Here is a 22984-nt window from a genome sequence, read left to right as displayed (position 1 = left end):
AAGCATCCTCTTTGATTGATCCCTATAGATCTTTATACTAAGTATATAGGATACTTCACCCAAGTCTTTCATGAAAAACTTTTGTGATAGTCATGTCTTGATCGATTGCAATATAGAGATATCATTTTCAATGAGCAGTATGTCATCCATATACAAGATCAAAAAAATAACAGCACTCCTACTAATCTTCTTGTACACAAAAGGTTCATCCACATTTTTGATAAAGCCAAACGATTTGACTATCTCATCAAAATGGATATTCTGGCTCCTCGATGCTTATTTTAATTCATAAATGAACCTATTTAGCTTGCATAGAGACAAATATCTCTTGTTGAGTCATATAAACTTTCTTCTCAAGATTTTCATTGAGGAAGGCAGTCTTGACATCTATCTACCAGATCTCATAGTCATGGTATACAGTAATAGCAAGCATAATCCGAATAGACTTGAATATGGCTACAAGCGAAAAGATTTCTTCATAATCAACACCTTGTTTCTGTCTGAAATCTTTTGCCACCAGCCTGATCTTATAGGTCTCTATCTGGCCATCTGCTCTAATCTTCTTTTTGAAGACCCATTTGCAGCCTATTGGGGTCACACCCTTAGGTGCATTAACCAAAGTCCAAACTTAGTTGGTATACATGAAGTCTATTTCGGATTTCATGGCTTTAAGCTATTTGTCAAAGTCACTACTCATGACAGCTTCCGAATAGGTCGTAGGATCATCATTCTCAATGATGTGGGATGTGTTATCATTCTCAATGACAAATCCATATCCGAGTGGTACATTATGCACTCGACCTTCGAAGAGGAGGTGTGTGTAGTGGCTGTGTCTCAACGATATACGCATCCAGTTGAGAGTCAGCTTGTGAATTCTAGATAGGTTGTAGGTTGAACTTCCTCAAGTTCAACAGACCTCCCACTACTCTTTTCTTGGATGAACTCTTTCTCCAAGAAAATGGCATGCCTACCAACAAACACTTTTTGTTGAGTAGGGTGGTAGAAGTAGTATCCTATACTCTCCTTATGATAACCCACAAATCTGTATTTTTTTGATCTAGTACTAAGCTTATATCCATCAATATTTTTCACATAAACAGAGCAACCCCAAATTTTAAGATGTTTAAGACTGGACCTCTTCCTTTTTCATATCTCATATAGAGTGCTAGAGACAGACTTTGATTGTATTTTATTCAAAACATATGCTACGACCTCGCGAGCAAATTTCCAAAAAAAGATCGAAAGATCTGTGAAACACATCATGGACCGCACCATATTTAATAAGGTGTGATTTTTTCTTGCCGTAATTGTAGGAACCAGATCTAGAGTTTCAGGGTTAGATCTTGAAATTTTTTCAAGATCATACAGCGGAAGACTAAAATAAATCAAAATTTATTTTTTAAAATCAGAGAATCTCTAGATCTAAGATCTTATTACATGATTATTACATAGCATTAAATCAGAAATTAAAATATATAAATATAGCATGAACTACATGTTGATCATATCAACATGTTTCTATACCACATCTAATGTATGTATTAAACAATAGATCAGATCTATTACCTTGCAAGTTAGACGCTCTAACCTCGTTGATCCGGGCTTAAGGATGATGTTGCAAGCTGCACATACGTCCGACCTCTAGGAGTCGTCCACACGAGCCCACGAATCTCGATCAGAAGTCCTGCTTCAGGAAATCAGCACAGTATGCTAGTACTGCGCTGATCCTTCTTTGATGGTTGATCAGGTGCCTCCTTCTTCTTGATTTGAACTCTTCCAAAGATGAAAAGTAAAAAGAGGAGTTTCAGATCTGAGATGCTCTCAGGAAACTCAAGATGGAGGGAGGAAAGATATGAAAACAAAAAACCATAGAAGAAGACCCTCTTCTTCTTCACATTTTTCTCTATAGCACCCTAACTTGCATCTTTTATATCTCCACGATCCAAAGGTTTTTCTCTCTGATTTTTTGATTGCACAAATATCTCTCAAATCTCTATCTTCTCCTAAAATTTTATGAAGAAACTCATTTTATACAAAGAGATATGATAGAGTCCTTGTCTAGGTCAAATACCTAGACAAGGCTTATCCAAACATGGCAAGTTAAGGGGCGCCCAACTCTTGAGCATCTCCTCCATATTTTCATGCATGGATCACCAGAAAAGGATGCATAATGTGTACCCTAAAATCCATAAAAATTCTAAAAAAAAATTTGGATAAATTCGGTGCAAAATTGAAAGAGTTTTGGATTTCTAAAACTCTATCTCATAGAATTCGAAATCCAAACTTATTCCTTTTTGATTTGATCCAAACCACTTTCCATGTAAGAAAGAAGAGAGAAAACCTTTTGTAAATGTGGGAGAGACCTGGGAGAGGGCTTTTGTCGCACAAAATAAGTGGAGATTGGTGTTGAATAAGAGAGAGGGCGTGGGGAAGGCTTATGTGGCGCAAGGTGGAATCCTAGTCTTACCAGGATTCTATCTTATGACTTATTTTAATTTGGTTTTTCAAACCAAATCAAACCAAAATTAGATTAACCTAATTAAAATAGGTCTTAACCCAATTAATAACCTAATTTAATCAGATTAAATTAGATTTAAATCTGATTTAATTTTCTAATCAAATTAGAAATTAGATTGATCCAAGTCCTAGTTGAACTAGGACTAGTTTTTTCTTGCACTTGGCTTATCCAATAAACCAATTGGACTTGATCCAATCAAGCCCAAAATAAATCTAATTAAATTATATTTAATTAGACTTAATCTCAGCCCATTGGCTTAATCAAATTAAGCCAATTAGCAATCGAATTGCTAATCGATCCTCCTGCAATACTTGCACTGGGTTAAATGTCAATCGTATTGATCATTTAACCCTAGAACGATTCTTAATCGTTGATCAACCATCCGATCGGATCATGAACTCTAATGTGTGTGACCTCATAAGTTCGAACCTAAGCCGGTAGCACAGGAATAAATTTCTGTACCAATCGAAGTGACCATCTAGCAATGGTACCCGACGACCGGATAGGTCGAATGTGTAGAACAACATCCTTAGAACCCATGCGGATATAGTTTTCATATAATTCATCCTCTTGACCAAAATGATCATAGGACACCCCAGAGTTCAACTGTCAACTCTGATTAGGTTGTCCACATTGTATTTCAAAATATCAAATCCATCTGATGGATTATCCTGGCCAAGGTTTTGCTAAATTAAAATAAAGTGACTCATTCTTCTCCAACTCTTGGAGTGGTCAATCCCATCTCGATCACACTCTGACTTCGCAAGTACTTGACTGTGCCCAGAAGCCTTCCATCTCTGAATTAGAAATTCAGTTAGTCCAGTACCAAAGCACAGTGAGTTGCTTGCAAGTCATTGAGGCGATCTCAAGTCTAAGGGACACTTATACCTATATCCCATCAGAGACATTCTCGACAGCAGAATACTCTGGAGTTTGTCTCGTTCAATGATGATGTACCCTTACATCTCATCTGTATGCCATACCAGTGTCTCCACACTCCTTGGTTAAGAGGACAACCAACCCATATGGCCTACAGTGACCTATGCTCGATAGAAGCTGTCATCCTTATTAACAGCTTATCATTTGGTCGTGAATAGTTTTAAGGACTAATCGATAAATCCTCTCTTTATCGAACTTAAATAGTCCTAAGGACTTCATCATAACAACGGAGTTCATTAGAAGATGAAAGCTTATGATGAAGATGCCAAATATATTTTATTTATTAACAAATCAATTACAATACTTGGTTGCTCAACCGTCAACAGCTTGACGATTGGCTTTTGGGACATATTTTCCAATAACTCCCACTTGTCCTAAAGCCACTCGGCACAGTATCTAATACCCATCTTTGACTTGTGGTTGTCGAACTCCTTTATCGCCAAGGCTTTAGTGAAGGGGTCGGCCAGGTTCTCCTTTTCGTCGATCTTCTGAAGGTCGACGTCACCTCGATCCACGATCTTTCGGACCAGGTGGAAGCAGTGCAAGATGTGCTTCGTCCGCTGATGTGCTTTGGGTTCTTTCACCTGAGCTATGGCACCAGTGCTGTCGTAGTAGAGCAGGACTGGACCATCGAGGGAGGGTGCTACTCCGAGCTCGTTGATGAATTTCTTCAGCCACACAGCTTCCTTCACAGCATCCGATGCTGCGATGTACTTCGCTTCACAAACAGAGTCTGCCACAGTATGTTGCTTGAAACTCTTCCAGCAGATGGCTCCACCATTCAGAGTAAAAGTATTACCCGACACGCTGTTGCCCAGCTATGCAACCCAAGAGGGGGGGGGTGAATTGGGTTTCTAAAAATTTTGAACTTAACTAATGACTTATGAAAAATATTTGTCAATAGCTAAATGAATGAAGAGAATAACCTTAATTTAAGATTAATTGCCAAAAGCAAGAATGCAAGGAAATAATGAAGAGTTAAAGAGAAGCAATTATGCACACCACAAACAAGAGGATTTATAGTGGTTCGGTGCCAACCTTGCACCTACATCCACTCCCCAAGCTCCTACTTGGGAATTCCAATCCACTAAACTTGTATTCAACCCGAATACAAACGTCGAAAACTATGACACTAGCTGTCCCAAGCTAGTCCACTTGTTTCCCAGGTACAAGCCAACCCAATACACTCCAATTCTAGGTTCGGATCAATCTTCCCTTGTTTTGGAATCCCTCCAAAACAAAAACAATCACTCAAAATGAGTAAAATAATTTATAGTATAAATAAGTACAAGAAAAGCTTCTTTAATGAGCGAATATAACTTTAAATACACTTTACTCAAGAGAAGAAGCCCCTTTTTGGATTTCCTCAAGGTGGATGGAGAATTGATTGAGTGCTTGAGGAGTTGGTGAGCTTGGATTGATGGCTTCTTGAAAGCTTTAAATGAGCTCTTGATTAGGTCTGAAAAATTGGCTTGAGAAACCCTTTTTCAAATTTTCTCTCTTGAATGCTCTTGAATGCTCTCTTGAATGCTCTTCTTTTTCTTTTCAATCTCTTGCTTTTTTTCTCCTTGTGTTTCCCACCTTTTGAATCCTTTTATAGCTTTAAAAAATAGAGGAAAATATTTTAGGCTGAAAAAGAGCTGTTAGATCATATTAAATGAGCATTAAAAGTACTTAAAATGGGTTAAAAACTAGCCGTTGCGGAAAAATCCCATCACAGGGGTCGACTCATGAGTCGACTCATGCCTCAGGGGTTGACTCATGAGTCGACCTCTGTTGAAGCAACCAGAAAACAGGGTTCTGTAATTTTTGGCCTAAAATGTAGGGGTCGACTCATGAGTCGACTCATGCCTTGAGGGTCGACTCATGAGTCGACTCTCAGGCCGTGCCAAGCCAAAAATTCTGCGTGCCAAACTGCTCATTGTGCCATGAGCTGACTCATGGGTCGACTCATGGATTTCAAACATGCATAACTTCAAAAATACAAGTCCAAAAATAATAAAATTTTCGTCAATAGATCACAAATCTTTTGTTCTACCAAATGATACTATTAAATCAGAGTTTTGGTAAAATTATAATTTTGCCCCTGAAGAGCACAAAGACTTTTCCAAATAAAAAATATTGGTACCCCTTCAATCTGCTTTGTAATCATCAAAATCAATCTAGGGAGCAACAATCTCCCCCTTTTTGATGATGACAAAATACTTGAACAAAAGCATTTATGTGAATCATGAATTTTAAAAGGATGCATTATAAGTGCATTTGCTTGAAAAGAATATTGATTCTTTTGGCATGTGATACAAATGGTCATATGCATAAATAGTTTGCCCATTTGCTTAAAGATTTGAAAATTTGCTCATTGGATTATGTGATTTTGGTGTTAGAGCAAAAAATTTATTTTTGTTATCAGAGCAAGTTGTATCTTGAAAATTTGCTCATTCTCATTTGATTATTTAGTTTTAGTATCAAAGCAAAAATAATTGAGTGTACCAATGCATGTCTAAGAATTAATTTGTAAAGTATATCAGAGCATGTTAAACTTAAGATGTATCAGAGCAAGTTAAATTTTAAGGCATATCAGAGCATTTTTAAAGAAGTAATTTTAAAGGTTGCTCATTTGCATTGTACTTAGCAATTTACTCATGGTATTTTTAAGTCATTTAATAATTTTACTTTTGATATTGTTTTTTAATTTCTCCCCAATTCATTCATTTTATTTTCAAGTCTTTTAATAATTTATAATTTTATTTTTGATATGTTTCTTTTTCTTTAATTTTTAATAATTTATAATTTTACTTTTGATGGATTTCTTTTTCTTTAATTTCTCCCCCTTTTTGACATCATCAAACATTGTTAACTCCCCTTTTAATTTCTCTTTAGAGTTTCTTCAAACTTCTAGTGCTAATCATTAATGTTTGCTCCCCCTGAATACAGCAATCATTAACCAAAATATGCCATAGATTACCATAGATATGAATCATCAACAAAGAGAAGTTGTTTAAACAAAGAGAAGATATATAACCAAAAGATGATTGACATCATTACAAAGAGTAGATATATAAGTAAAAGATGATTAAAACCATAGTTGTTTCAATACATATTTCATAACATAAAAGTCAGCTAGCTAATGTCATTACATGGCCCCAAAATACAGATCCTAGAAAGAACAAGAGACTAACACCTAGGATCTAGTAAAGCTCATGACTGGATGGATCGGAGTCATCAGAGATAGGATGAGGAGATGATGGATCTCGACCAGAAGAACATCCTCTACCCCGTCTGCCTCTGGCACGAGCAGGTGAGCGAGATGAACTAGAAGGCTGAGAACGTTGAGAGGCCAAGGATTGGACTGAAAGAGTGAGTCTGATGGAATCAAGAATGTTCAGTGCTCTCGAAACAGACTGAAGTAGAGCAGTGAACTGAGTAGATGCATGCTCACTCGAGCCTCTGATCTCTCTCCTCAATAACTCATAACCACCCTCCAATGCACCTCTGAGCCTGCCAGCCTCTGCAGTAAGGTCTGTGACCTCAATAGAGCTCTCCTGTGGCTGAGGATGGACCAAAGCTAAGACTTGCCCCTGCAAGTCAAGAACTCTCCCAGTCAGTCTCCAAATGCTGTCCTCGAGCTGCTGAATCCGAATAGACTGATCTGAGATCAACTGAAATACAGTGGAGATATGGGGAATCAAGGTCAGATCAGATGAAGTGGACCCTGGTGTAAATGTAGTAGTGCTCCACTGTCGAGATAGCAAGGAAGCCACACGCTGAGATATCTGCTCGATCTGATCATCAGCCAATCTGAATTCTGAAGGAGGTGCTCTGCTCTCTGGCTGATGTACTGGTGTGTGCCTCCTGGTGAACTCTGAAGGGCCAGCCTCTGGGTCTGGAACAAACTAGATATCTGGAGATGCAGCCCTGAAGTCATGGAGAGGAGATGAGGGACCTTCTTCTTCAGCTCTGTCTTCTACTCTGTCCTCAGCTCTCTCCTCAAAACCCTTGATCCAACCACCATCAGTTTTAGTAAATCCCATGCGGTGCAGAGTATGTTGGTTGATGGTGTCTACGTGAGAAAGCTTAGCAGATGCCTCCCCCTCAAAACTGACTCCAAACCTCCTAAAAACTAGTGTAAGGGCCATACCAAAAGGCAGATGTGCCTTGGATCTGTTCAGTGTCTCTTTCATGGCCTCAATCATTAAAGCAGGGAGGTTCAATGGGGTTTGAGTGATCACATGAAACATTATACAAATATCTCTGCCAGAAAAGAGGTCATGCCTACCACTCCTAGGGAAGAAGAGCTTTGTCACTAATTGATGTAAGATCCTCATTTCAATTGACAAAAGTTTGGCTTCCAATTTATTCAAACTTCCCGAGTAGGTTCCTCCTAGAATTACACTGATCCCCTCTTCCTTTACTGGGAGTTCCATGTAAGAATATCCCTCACAGGGCAAATGAAGTATCTCTCCCAAAATAATAGGATCCAGACAAATATCTACATCCTTAACTGTAGAAGTCACTGTTCCATTGCCATAATGCAGATTTTGATAAAATTCTCTAACTAGGTCTACAAAAGTGACTTCCTTGAGAGAGCAGTAGAAACCCCAACCCTGGTTTTTTATCTTTGTTCCAAAGGTGAAACCCTCTTTTTCAAAGAATCTAAAATCCACATTCTTTTCGGTTTCAACCTTCCTATCAGATAGAGGGATTTTACTAGGGCTAAGGGGAGACTGAGAGGGACCTTGAGCTGACACAGAAGTCAGAATGGGAGCAGTGGAGGACTGAGCAGCTTGTCTTTTTCTGCAGATGTTTTCTTCTAGCTCACGGACCGATTTTCTTCTCTGAGGGAGCTTCATCTTTGGAGCTATTCTCACCACAGCAGCAGGTAGGGAGACTCGAAGGATCAAGTGGATGAGTAGAAGAAGGGTTACAAAAGGATGGAGAGGGATTTTGGCGGAGAGAAGAGGCAGTTTTGAGAAGAACGGTGGAGACTAGGGTACGCTCCAACCGCTTCAATCAAAGGGGAAAGATGCGAAAATCTCCTTTTCCAGGCGGTGATTTGTGGTGGAGAGGAGAAGGGAGAACAATCTTGAGCTAAATCCTTGGTTTTGGAGAGAATGAGGATGAGGATGACGGTTCTTGGAGGGAGGAAGACGAAGAGAATGAGTCGGCTCATGAACAGGCTTCAAATTAAAAAGAAAGAGCCCGTGGGAAGTTGGCAATAATTTCAAGTATGCCCTAGGGTCGACCCTAGGGGGTCGACTCATGAAACTCAAAAAATCAGAAAAAAATATGAATAATTTTTGAAAAAATTTAAATTTTTGGGAGAAGGAATTTTGCTCAGAGACAAGTTTTGAGAATGATAATCTTGAGCTTTTGAGACCAAGAGAGATGATGGAAATTTAGCTCAAAGAATTTTTGACATCAAATCTTTGGAATTGGAGAAATATTTAGGCATAAGGATCAAGAATTCCTAGATTTCTCCTAATTTCACAGAATCTATCCTCACTAAAGGTCTTTGTAAAGATATCAGCTAATTGATTTTCAGTGCATACATATTCAAGAATTATATTTTTGTTTTGAACATGTTCTCTTATAAAATGATGTCTTATTTCAATATGTTTGGATCTTGAGTGTTGAATTAGATTTTTAGATAGATTTATGGCACTTGTGTTGTCACATCTTATTGGTGTTTCATTAAGTTTGATTCCAAAGTCTTCGAGTTGTTGCTTAATCCATAAGATTTGAGCACAACAACTTCCAGCTACAATGTATTCGGCCTCAGCCGTAGACAGTGCTACTGAATTTTGTTTCTTGCTAAACCAGGAGATTAGGTTAACTCCAAGAAATTGGCAAGTTCCACTTGTGGTTTTTCTATCTAATCTACATCCAGCAAAATCAGCATCTGAATATCCTAATAAATCAATTAGTGAGTCCTTAGAGTACCATAACCCTAGAGTTTGAGTACCATTCAAGTATCTAAGGATTCTTTTAACAGCATTCAAATGAGATTCTTTAGGATTAGATTGATATCTAGCACACAAACAAACACTAAACATGATATCAGGCCTACTTGCAGTTAAATATAATAAAAAGCCAATCATACCTCTATAGTATTTTAAGTCTACACATTTACCTTCATCATCCTTGTCAAGCTTACATGAGGGGCTCATGGGTGTGCCAATTGGTTTGGAGTTCTCCATTCCAAATCTTTTGAGTAGTTCCTTGGTGTACTTGCTTTGGGTGATGGAGATTCTCTCTTTTGTTTGTTTGATTTGGAGTCCGAGGAAGAAGGTAAGTTCTCCCATCATGCTCATCTCGAACTCCCCCTGCATGAGCTTAGCAAAGTCTTGACAAAGAGATTCATTAGTAGACCCAAAAATTATGTCATCAACATAAATTTGTATTACTAACATATCATTTTGATTTCTTTTAATAAAGAGGGTTGTATCTACATTACCTCTTGAAAAACCATTATTCAGTAAAAATTTGCTTAGCCTATCATACCAAGCCCTAGGTGCTTGTTTTAATCCATATAAAGCTTTATTTAATTTAAAAACATGATTAGGAAAAGCATGATTTTCAAATCCCGGGGGTTGTTCTACATAGACTTCTTCAGCAATATATCCATTTAAAAAAGCACTTTTGACATCAATTTGAAATAATTTGAATTTCATAAAGCAAGCATATGCAAGTAGAAGTCTAATGGCTTCTAATCTAGCAACAGGTGCAAAGGTCTCATCAAAATTAATTCCTTCTTCTTGATTATATCCTTTAGCAACCAATCTTGCTTTATTTCTAATTACATTACCATGCTCATCTAATTTATTCCTAAAGATTCATTTTGTGCCAATTATTGAATAATTTTTATGTCTTGATACTAAAGTCCAAACATTATTTCTTTCAAATTGATTAAGTTTCTCTTGCATTGCATTAATCCAATTATGATCATTTTCAGCTTCTTCAATAGTTTTAGGTTCAAGATGAGATACAAAAGCACAATGATTAAATACATCTCTAAGTGAAGAACGAGTTTTTACCCCATGCATAGGATCACCAATAATTAACTCCTTAGGGTGATTGTGAACATACCTCCATTCCTTGGGTAGGTCATTTGTACCTTGAGGTTGTTCTTGAATTTCTTCACCTCTCTCATCTTGTTTGTCTTCTTGTTCCTCGTCCTCTTGAGTTGTTGAATCTTTCAGAGTGATCTCCTTCATTCCTTCTATTAGAGGATCTGCATCATCAACACCCTCATTCTTCCTTGAAGGAAGATCGTTAGATTCATCAAAAACAACATGTATGGACTCCTCTACTACTAAAGTTCTTTTGTTAAAAACTCTAAAAGCTTTACTAGTGGAGGAGTAATCAAGAAAGATTGCTTTATCTGATTTTGCATCAAATTTACCAAGTCTTTCTTTACCATTATTTAGTACAAAACATCGGCAGCCAAAAACATGAAAATATGCAATATTCGGTTTTCTTTCTTTCCAAAGTTCATAGGGAGTTTTCTTTAAAATTTGTCTAATCAAAGCACGATTTAAAATGTAACATGCTGTGTTAATTGCTTCCGCCCAAAAATATCTTGGAAGGTTGCTTTCACAAAGCATGGTACGGGCCATTTCTTCTAAGGTTCTATTTTTCCTTTCAACTACCCCATTTTGTTGGGGTGTCCTAGGAGCAGAGAAGTTATGGCCAATTCCATTTTCATCACAAAAGTTTTCAAAGTCTTGATTTTCAAATTCAGTTCCATGATCGCTTCAAATATTTTGAATTAAAAATCCTTTTTCATTGGTGACTTTTCGGTAAAATTTAGTGAAAATGTGAAAAGTTTCATCTTGGTGTGCTAAAAAGAAAACCCAAGTAAAACGAGAGTAATCATCTATAATTACAAAACCATATCATTTTTCTCCTAGACTAGTGGTTCTAGTTGGTCCAAATAAGTCCATATGCAAAAGCTCTAAAGGTCTAGAAGTTGAAACAACATTTTTGGATTTAAATGAAACTCGTGTTTGTTTACCTAGTTGGCATGCATCACAAATTCTATCTTTTTCAAAATTCAGTTTAGGCAAGCCAAGAACTAATTCTTTCTTAATTAATTTTGAAAGAGAATGCATGCTAATGTGTGCAAGTCTACGATGCCAAAGCCAACTAGTCTCATTAACTTTAGCATTCAAGGATACTAGGCATTGCATGTTTATTTTGGCTAAATCATTTAAATCTACCATATAAACATTGCCATGTCTATGTCCAATAAATTTAATGCCATCGTTAATAGGACTAGTTACAATGCAAACAGATGATTTAAAAATAACTTTATACCCTTTATCACAAAATTGACTAATGCTTAGTAAATTATGCTTTAAACCATTAACTAGCAAAATATTTTCAATATATTTGGAGGGAGTGATACCAATGTTACCTATCCCGATGATCTTTCCTTTGCCATTATCTCCAAAGGTGACCATCCCTCCATCCTTAGCATCAAGCGTGATGAATTGTGATTCATCACCAGTCATGTGTCTCAAGCATCCACTGTCAAGATACCATTTCCTGTTTCCTCCTTGGGATGCTAGACACACCTGCAAGCAAAAGTCAAGTTTTTGTTTTAGGTACCCAAGCTTTCTTGGGTCCTTTTTGGTTAGTCATAATGGTTCCTTTTGGAACCCATATTTTCTTTATAGTTGAGTTTGCAGATTTGTTAAAGAGGCAAGTGTATGACTTATGTCCTACTCTACCACATTTGAAACAAGTAATATTGGTAGACTTGTTACTTAAAGAGTTTACATAAATATTTTTCAGATATTTTTATTTCTTCAAGGGGTTATAGCCAAGTCCAGCCTTATCATATACGGCTTTTTGATTATCAAGAATCATATTGAGTTTGTTTGAACTTAAGGTAAACTTTTCTACTATTGGTTTCAGCTTGGTAATTTCATTCTTTAAGCTTTGGTTTTCTTGAAGCAAGGTGGATTTTTCAATTGAAAAGTTTTCAGCTTGTTTCAATAAGGATTGATTTTTCAATTTCAGCTCTTTGTTTTTCATCCCTAGTTTCTTTAATTCATCAACTAAATCATAGAATGCTTCATGCAATTCTTCAAATGTAAAGTCACTAGGGGTTTCGGAAATTACCTTATTTTTGTGTGCCATAAGGCACAGGTTGGCTTGTTCGGTTGAGGTTTCCTCATCAGAGCTTGAGTCATCACTCGCACTCCATGTGGCCATCATGGCCTTCTTCTTGAACTTCTTGGGACCTTTCTTCAGTTGTGGTCATTCGGATTTGAAGTGTCCCGGCTTCTTGCACTCGTAGCAGATAAGGGGTTGGTCTTCCTCTTTTTCTTTGCTTTGTTCCCCTTTTGTGAATGGCCTCTTCCTCATCCCCTGTTTCCTCTTTCTCAAAAATTTCTTGAATCTTCGGGTGATGAGAGCCATCTCTTCATCCTGTTCTTCATCTTCAGTGTCATCAGTTTCTTCATCAGGAGGAGCTATGGATTTGAGGGCAATGGTTCTTTTCTTTTTGACTTCTTCCTCTTGATGTTGCTTCATGCTTAGCTCATGAGTCATCAAAGATCCAAGAAGCTCTTCTAGAGGTAGAGTGTTCAAGTCCTTGGCTTCTTGGATGGCTGTCACTTTGGCTTTCCAAGTTCTTGGCAAGGACCTGAGAATCTTTCTTACAAGCTCACTGTTAGTATAGGACTTACCAAGACTCTTTAAACCATTAATGATATCAGTAAAATGAGTAAACATTACAGTTATGGACTCATCATGCTCCATTTTAAACAATTCATATTTATGCACAAGCATGTTTATTTTAGACTCTTTTACTTGATTGGTTCCCTCATGGGTTACTTCTAACCTATCCCATATTTCTTTAGCAGATGAACAAGTAGAAATGCGATTAAATTTGTTTGCATCAAGAGCACAATAAAGTACATTCATTGCTTTAGCATTTAATTGGGCCATCTTCTTATCAACCTCATCCCATTCTTTCTCGGGTTTGGTTGATTCCTCACCATCAATAATTTTAGTGGGTGTGTGAGGACTGATAGCCTATTTCGCAAGTGCACGAAATCGCTCAAGTAATATAATGATAAATAAGAGATCGTTCCCACGAGGACTGAGTTTAATTACCAAAAATGAATGCTGATTTTACTAATATCTAAATGATCAAAACTGAATGATAATGAAAAATAAAATTAACTCTAAAGAACTCAATGAAAGCTGAATCAAAATTCGATTGATAAAGCACTAGGGTATATCTGATTTCACTTGGACCAATTATCAATTTCAGCTATTCCGATTAATAATCTAAATTTAATTATTAATGCAAGGATAAATAATCCTAAATTATTTAATAATCTCTCCCGAGTCTTATTAAATATACTAATTAAAACCTATAATCTATCTTCCAATAGTAAAATAGATTTCAATTAGTTCAACAAGCACAGTGATTATTTTCAAGATCCCACAGGTCAAATCTTCTGCTCCCGCTCCAATTATTATTCCTATGATGTTTGTTATTAACTCCAATTTATAATCTTCCTTCCCAGTACCAATTATAAATCGAAATCAATCAAGTACCAAAGATAATAATACTTAAAAGCATTAAGCGCAAATAACAAACAATTGCATTAACAAAGAAAATTAATACAAGATTCTGGAATTGAAATTTAATTCAAGCTACATCAGGTACCCTAGCTAGAAATTTAGCTTTTCATCATAACAAAATCAAACTCAAGTTTACTTGAATAAAACTCCAAAATCATCCTAACAATGAGTTCTAGAAAATAAATTCAAAGTAAATAAGAGAAAGAAAAAATTCTGAAGGAATTGCAGAGCCGAATGAATCTTCTCTTCAAATCTTCCAGATACTCCAAACTCTCCTTGCTTGATTTCTAGCTTTCAAAGATGATTCTCCTCCCCTTCCTGCTGGTGTTTTAGGATCCTTAAATAAGGCTAGGGCTAGGGTTAAGGTGGTATTTTTCTCATGATTTTATTCTATATATCATTCTTTTTATTTAGTATAGAATCTCTCCTCCTTTGGATAGGCTTTAAGCAACCACCAGCCATCTACTCCTTATGCTGCCCAAATTTTCTGATTTTATTATGATTTCTATAGTAAAAGAAGGAAAGGAGGCATGGTTAATTAGAGGAGAAAAATTTCTTCCTTTTTGGGTCCACAAAATCTACAAAATAAAGTAAGGTTTCAACTGCCCAAATCAAGTTTTTCAAGAATTGGTTCCAATTCTTTCTCAGTTTGCTCCTCATGCAGAATTAGTTTGGACTCTAATTTTCTTCTATTTAATTATTTCCAAGATAGCTCTTTGCCACCCAAAATTGGTTGCCATATCAGATCTTTGTGCCAAGAAACACTAAGAAGAATCTGGGTGTATCGGGTATTTCTTGTTGTGTCCAACATTGTTACCAACTTCAACCTATTGTAGCCACCTCATTTGGAATCCAAATTCAATTCTGTAAATTATGTTCCTTTCTTGCTTCTCTCAAAATTCTGTAGGATCTAATCTTGCTCAATTTGGAGTCCTGTAGCTTACCTTTTAGGGGTCCTCACACCAAAATATCTAGAATTTAGATTGGTTGACTAGATGGGAGAGATTAACTGCTTGATTTATTTCCTGCACCTCTAGTTTCTTTTCTGGATGATGATGCCAAAAAGGATAAGGTGTGGGGTCCATTGATATCTTGATTTGGTTATTCTGCTTTGAGATGGACTCTGATTTTGATGCAAGACCTGATGACTCCGGATGACAAACCCTGCTGAATCGGACTCAACCAATTTCACTTAATTTGACCTTTAAAACATGGTTAAGCCTAATTAGGTGTGACCTGGCTCAATTACCTGCAATTGACATAAAACATATCAGGTTCTTATATTTATTTAGTTAATTATTATACCAATTTTATCAAAATCATTAAAAACTAATAATAATAATTACTATAAAAATGCAATACATCAAATACCCCCAAACTTAAGTTTTTGGTTGTCCCCAAGCAAAAGAAAAGTCCAAATCAAAAATGAAGAATCTCAAAAAATTAATGCTAAAAACTTTATTTAACATTAATATACTCAAAATCCATCTAGACACAAAGGAGTAATACCCAAATGCCATGGCTTAACCACCTCAACCCAAAATCGAAAGGCAAACCCACAAGCTAACTATTCCAAACTCATTCATACTCAAACAAAATTACGCACAATCAATAGCTACTCTGCTTCCTTTAGATTTTAATAAAATAATTCGGTTCAAACATCCAATCCTGAATGCAAAATCCTATCAGCCCATCTCCAATAGTGCAAACAACGTACTCAAGAGATCAATAGGACTTTTTCGGGTAAAAAAAAAAAAAAATGGAAAGCAAGCAACAAGAATGATGGTTATGGTCACATAAGTGAAAATAAATTAACCACAATAAATCAGAGCATACTCAATTACTTATGCTTTACATCCCTTCCTTTATTTGTTTTATTTTATACTTTTAGAACAGCCTATACACTTTGGCACTCTTCCTTAAGTCATCATTTGCCTTTTTACGCGAATACCGACATTGGTGATGAAGGCACCCGGTTACTCAGCAAGTCATATACTCAAAGTGCTTTGCATACTCATAATTCAAGTCACTGTTTGACGTAAAAGCAAACATGGGGCTCATGAATACTCCTAGTTACTAGGCAACTTGAAACAGCGGAGTAAATTGTGTTTTTTTTTTTTTTTTTTTTCTTCTTCTTCTTTTTTTTTTTTTTTTTTTTGAAGGGAAGGAAAACTAAAAATTCAGTATGCTCTAACCATTATAATCAATTTATTCTCAAAAAATATGAACAGTAGATATGAGATAGGATGAAAAGAAAATACAAGGGGTCAAAAAGGATATGCCAAAGGAATGCCTATATCATTTCTCCCAAGTAAATTGTCTACATTTTATTGCAACAAAGCTCACAAATAGGATTGGCGAAGCAAAGTAACTATCTCCTATACGAGATTTTATTTAAGTATTTACAAGTATAAAACAGTCAATCCCTGAATTTGACTTCCAAATTTAAAGCTAAGATAGCCAAACACTAACACAAAAGTAAAATTGTCCCCCTCTATATCCTTACAAGTGATCAATGAATCAACATTCCAATTTTTTTTTTTTTTAAATTTTATTAAAAAAATAAAGATAAAGATGCAAACATAATGGCAATCCTATATTATTAACACGAAATGCTCATGCAAATGCACCCCCAAATCTGAATTTGACATTGTGCTCAATGACAAGATCATCATCACAATACATATTATAGCAAGGCATTCTTAAAGGTTAGGGGTACTCCCCTTTGTAGCGTGCCTATGCGCTTGTGTGAGTTTGCAACTCGTCCTCAGTCATTTCATATCTCTTATCTTCTTCAATGTGCCTACAAAAAGTGAACAACGTCCATTCAAACCTTGAAAATATAGTGAGGATTAAAATTGACTCAAAAAATAAAAAAAAATATAAAAAAAAAAATTTGCTTGGGTTGCCTCCCAAGAAGCGCTAGTTTATAGTCGTTAGCTTGACTATCCCAATGCATTATATCAGTGCTATGGAGGTTTTTGGTTGCTCAAATCCTCCATCTATGTATTCCTTCAACCTTTGCCCATTGACTTTGAAGGTCCTATCACCACTCTTCAGCTCAACAGCTCCATGTGGAAAAACTTGTATAATCTCAAATGGACCTGACCACCTAGACCGGAGCTTGCCTGGAAATAGCTTTAGGCGAGAGTTATACAGCAACACCTTTTGTCCTGGTTGGAATTCACGCCTCACAATATGTTTGTCATGCCATCTTTTCGTTCTCTCCTTGTAAATTCTTGCATTTTCATATGCATGGAGGCGGAACTTATCAAGTTCATTAAGCTGTAATAACCTTTTCTCCCCAGCAGCTTCCATATTGAAATTTAGCAACCTAGTTGCCCAGTAAGCTCGATGCTCTAGCTCCACAGGTAAATGGCATGCTTTTCCATAAACTAGACGATACGGGGACATCCTAATTGGCGTTTTGAATGCTGTTCTATATGCCCATAATGCATCATCTAATTTTAGGGACCAGTCCTTTCTTGATGAGTTGACAGTAGTCTCCAATATTCTTTTAATTTCACGGTTGGAGATCTCTACTTGTCCACTTGTTTGAGGATGATATGGTGTTCCTCCATCCGTGATGATAGCTCTTGGAATACCAAAGTGTGTGAATATGTATTTCTTTAAGAACTTGAGCACACTCTTGGCATCATTAGAGGGAAGTGCTACTGCCTCAATCCATTTGGATACATAATCCACCGCCACCAGGATGTATTGATTTGAATGAGAAGGTGGAAAAGGCCCCATAAAATCTAATCCCCACACATCGAACAGTTCTACTTCAAGGATATTGGTTAGTGGCATTTCCTGTCTAAAAGAAATATTTTCAGTTCTTTGACATCGGTCACAAGAAGAAACAAAAGCAATAGCATCTTTAAACAGGTTAGGCCAATAAAAACCACACTGTAATACTTTAGCAGCTGTTTTGTTGGGTCCAAAATGGCCTCCACACTCTAATGAATGGCAGTGTTTTAAAATATTTTTCATTTCATCATCAGGCACACATTTCCTAATAAGCTGATCTAGACAATACTTATATAAATATGGATCCTCCCAAAAATAATATTTTGCATCATGTAAAAATTTCTTTTTTTGCTGGTAATTAAATTCCGGAGGAATAATATCACATGCCTTAAAATTAACAATATCAGCATACCAGGGTGTACTAGATATGAGTAATGCAAATAATTGCTCATCAGGGAATGACTCATTAATGGGTACCTCAGTGTTCTCAATTTCTTTACTTAACTCTAACCGAGACAAGTAATCTGCTACAAGATTTTCTGCTCCTTTCTTATCCCTAATCTCCAAGTCAAATTCCTGCAATAAGAGCACCCAACGAATTAGTCTCGGTTTTGCATCCTTCTTTTCAAGTAAATATTTAATTGCTGAGTGATCAGTATAAACTATTGTTTTTGCTCCTATAAGATATGGCCTAAATTTATCAAAAGCAAAAACAATGGCGAGCAACTCTTTTTCTGTGGTGGCATAGTTCAACTGTGCATTATTCAGTGTTCGACTCGCATAGTACACCACATGAAGTCTATTCTCCTTTCTTTGTCCCAAGACTGCTCCTATAGCATAGTCGCTTGCATCACACATGAGTTCAAATGGTAGATTCCAGTCAGGTGCAGTGATGATAGGAGCTGAGATTAATTCTCTCTTTAACCTGTTAAAAGCAACCAAACACTCATCAGTAATTTTAAAAGGTGCATCCTTGATCAATAAGTTACAAAGAGGTTTGGTAATTTTAGAGAAGTCTTTTATAAATCTTCTATAGAAGCCAGCATGCCCTAAGAAACTCCTCACTCCTTTAACAGATGTTGGTGGTGGTAATTTCTCAATGACCTCCACCTTTGCTTTGTCTACTTCTATCCCTCTAGATGAAATCTTATGGCCTAAAACTACTCCTTCCTGCACCATAAAATGACATTTCTCCCAGTTCAACACAAGATTAGTTTCTTCACAACGCTGTAGAATTTGGGAGAGGTTAGTCAAACACATATCAAAAGAAGGACCAAAAACTGAAAAATCATCCATAAAGATTTCAATGAATTTTTCAACCATATCAGAGAATATAGACATCATACATCTTTGAAAAGTTGCAGGTGCATTACATAACCCAAATGGCATTCTCCTATATGCAAATGTTCTATATGGACAAGTAAATGTAGTTTTTTCTTGATCCTCAGGTACAATAGGAATTTGAAAATATCCTGAATAACCATCTAAAAAATAGTAGAAGGGATATCCGGACAATCTCTCAAGCATCTGGTCAATAAAAGGCAAAGGAAAATGGTCCTTTCGTGTGGCTTTGTTTAACTTCCTATAATCAATACTCACACGCCAACCAGTGACTGTTCTAGTGGGTATCAGCTTATTTTTATTATTTGTAATAACAGTCATCCCCCCTTTCTTAGGAACTACTTGAACAGGACTCACCCAATTACTATCAGAAATAGGGTAGATAATTCCTGCATCAAGTAACTTCATTACTTCAGCTCTAACTACTTCCTTCATATTAGGATTTATCCTACGTTGATGCTCAATTGAAGGTTTGTAGTTTTCTTCCATTAAAATTTTATGCATGCATATACTGGGACTAATTCCCTTAATATCATCAATAGACCAGCCTAATGCTCTCTTATGCTTTTTCAACACATGCAACAATTTTTTTTCTTGTTCCGTAGACAAATGAGCAGATATAATGACAGAAAAAATAGATGAGTCTCCCAAGAATGCATATCTTAAGTGAGAAGGGAGCTGCTTAAGCTCAAGCTTGGGGTTTGGCTTAGCCTCTACTGAATCCTGTATTTTCTCAACATCATTTAATACATCAACATGCTGTTTATTTTTAACACCATCAATCAAGTCATATTCAGAATTATCAATTATTTCACTAACAAATTTATTAATCACATCTAATCTAAAATATTCATCATTCTCAAGAGGATATTTAGAAGAATTAAGCACGTTAAAAATTACCTCTTCTTGTCCCACTCTTAAAGTAAGCTTACCCTCATGGACATTATAAGTGCCTTGCCAGTTGCAAGGAATGGACGCCCCAATATCAAAGGAACCTCTCTATCTTCCTCCATATCCAAGACAATGAAATCCACTGGGAAGATAAATTTGTCCACCTTGACTAATACATCCTCCACTATGCCTTTAGGATATGTCACCGATCGATCAGCTAGTTGTAATGAGACACTGGTTTGTTTCACATCCCCTAGTCCAAGCTTCCTGAAAATAGATAAAGGCATTAAGTTAATGCTAGCACCTAAATCGCACAATGCTTTAGTGAATTCGATATTGCCAATATTGCATGGAATTGTAAAACTCCCTGGATCTTTTAATTTTGATGGCAACTTGTTCTGAATGATCGCACTGCACTCTTCGATGAGCATGACTGTCTCATGGTCCTCTAGCCTTCTCTTTTTGGAAAGGATGTCCTTCAAGAATTTGGCATAGCTAGGCATCTGAGCTAATGCCTCCGCAAATGGAATATTTATGTGTAGTTTCTTAAAGACCTCTAAAAACTTCAGAAAGTTTTTGTCATCCTTACTTTGCTTGAGCCTTTGAGGAAAAGGAACTGGTGGATTGTAGGACTTTACTGGCTCTTCCTTTTTCTCTTTTAGCTTCTCTTTGACCATAGTCTCTTCTTGAGTTTGTTCCTTTACTTGTTCTTTAACAGGCTCTTTCCCTTGTTGTTCCCCTAGTTGTTTTCCACTCCTCAAGGTAATTGTCTTCACATGCTCCTTCGGGTTCGTTTCAGTATTGCTAGGCAATGATCCTTGAGTTCTGTTAGCTACCATATTGGCCAACTGTCCCATTTGTATTTCCAAATTTTTAATGGCAGCTTGCTGGTTTTGAAAATTTGCCTTAGTTTCACCCATGAAATCAGTAGTGGCCTTGGTGAGAGTTGCAACCAATTCTTCCAGGTTAGACTTCTTTTCTTGCTGTGGAAAACCAGGTGGTCCTCTATTCTGATAATTCTGTTGTTGCTGTTGATTTCCCCAGGAAAAATTTGGATGGTTCTTCCAGGCAGGCGTGTAGGTGTTTGAGTATGGATTGTTCTGTTGTCTTCTTTGGTTTGCCACATATTGTACTTGTTCTTGTACTGGAGGCATGAATGAGCTGTCAATCGGGCAATCTCGAGTAGCATGTTGCCCAGTACACATCTCACAGGTCTGCACACAAGTATTGACAGCATTAATAGACAAATGATCTAATTTTTTGAAAAGAGTGTCTACCTTTGCATTGAGTGCAGTAATAGCATCTATCTCATGAACCCCAGCAGGTCTCCTCGCCATGTTTCTCTCATTGGGCCATTGGTAATTGTTGTTGGCCATTTCCTCCAAAAGATCATAGGCTTCATCAAGCGACTTCCCCATCAATGAACCTCCAGCAGCAGCATCAATATTAATTCTGGTATGGTTGTTCAGCCCATTGTAGAAGGTTTGCACAACCAACCATTTAGGCAGTCCGTGGTGTGGACACCTCCTAAGTAGATCCTTGAACCTTTCCCAGGCTTCATATAAGGTCTCCATATCGAATTGCACAAAGGTTTGGATGTCAGTCCTCAACTTGGCAGTCTTAGCAGGTGGAAAGAATTTTGCCAAAAATTTTTGTGCTAAGTCATTCCAAGTGGTGATCGAGCCAGCAGGAAGAGACTGTAACCATGCTTTAGCCTTGTCTCTAAGTGAAAACGGGAATAATCTTAACCGAATTGCATCATCTGACACTCCATTATGCTTAAGGGTATCACATATCTCCAAAAAGTTTGCAATGTGCGCATTAGGGTCATCATTGGGCAATCCTCCAAACTGAACTGCTGTCTGGATCATTTGGATCAAAGCAGGCTTGATCTCAAAGTTGTTTGCTTGCACAGGTGGTCTTGTGATGCTAGATGAAGCTCCATTCACGGTAGGCATGGCATAATCCCGCAGTGCCCTGGGGTTTGCCTCTCTAGCAACCTCATTATTTCCTACTAGGATTACTTCTCTCGTTGGATCTTCAGCCATTTTTGGATCTACTTTTGCCTCAGATTTCTTCCTTTCTCTGACTGCTTTAATGTTTTGTTTACAAGTGCGTTCAATTTCTTGACTTGAAATGGGATTTGATTCAATTCTTACCAGTCGACCCGATTCTCTTTTCCAAGTTGTAATTTTGAAAGATTATTATCTTTTTTTTTTTTTTTTTTTTAAAGAGAAGAGAGAAGAGGAAAGAGAGAGAAAAGAGTTCTAGAGATGAGTCCTAAGGAGTCCTAAATCTAGAGATGAAAGAGAAGAGTGTTTTAATTAGGTTTAAATTTTAATGGCAAACAAGTTAGCACAAAATGGACTTTCTATCCTAGGGTTAACCTAGATCTAGACAGCTCCTAACTGTTCCAAGATCGCCTTCAAGCACTCCAAGCCCAAAACTGACTAACTGTCTCGGCCAGGTAAGTGTAAGATGTGGGAGGTCCCCTGCTTGTTGCTTTCCTTAGACACCAACTGAGTTGGCCAGGTCAGACAACGGAACCAATTGAAAACCACCTTCTTAAACCACTTGCCTTAGACACCGAGCAATTAATCAATTCGAACCCGGTCTAACTTTAGGGCTTTCTTGTCCTATTGAGCTCGAATATCCTAGGGCCAACGTTTAATTGATTTTAGATTAAGGTCTAGGTTATGCAGAATGAAGGATGTGGTTTTTGGGCTAAGGAAGGGTGATCAAATCCCCACCTTATCTGATTAATGGGTTAAGTGCCCTTAAAGTTAATTATGGAGATGCAATGCAAAGAAACAAGATGTCCAATCAAGTTTGATTTTTTTTTTTTTTATATTTTTGGTTATACTATATTAGTTAAGCGTTATGAAATGTCAGTGATTTTTTTTTTTTAAATATCTAAGAAATAAAATATCTAGATTACTAGTA

This window comes from Elaeis guineensis, chromosome 5 (assembly GCF_000442705.2).
Source record: "Elaeis guineensis isolate ETL-2024a chromosome 5, EG11, whole genome shotgun sequence".
In the NCBI taxonomy this organism is placed as follows: Eukaryota; Viridiplantae; Streptophyta; class Magnoliopsida; order Arecales; family Arecaceae; genus Elaeis; species Elaeis guineensis.
The sequence above is the reverse complement of the archived record's forward strand: the minus strand, read 5'-3'. Positions refer to the sequence as shown.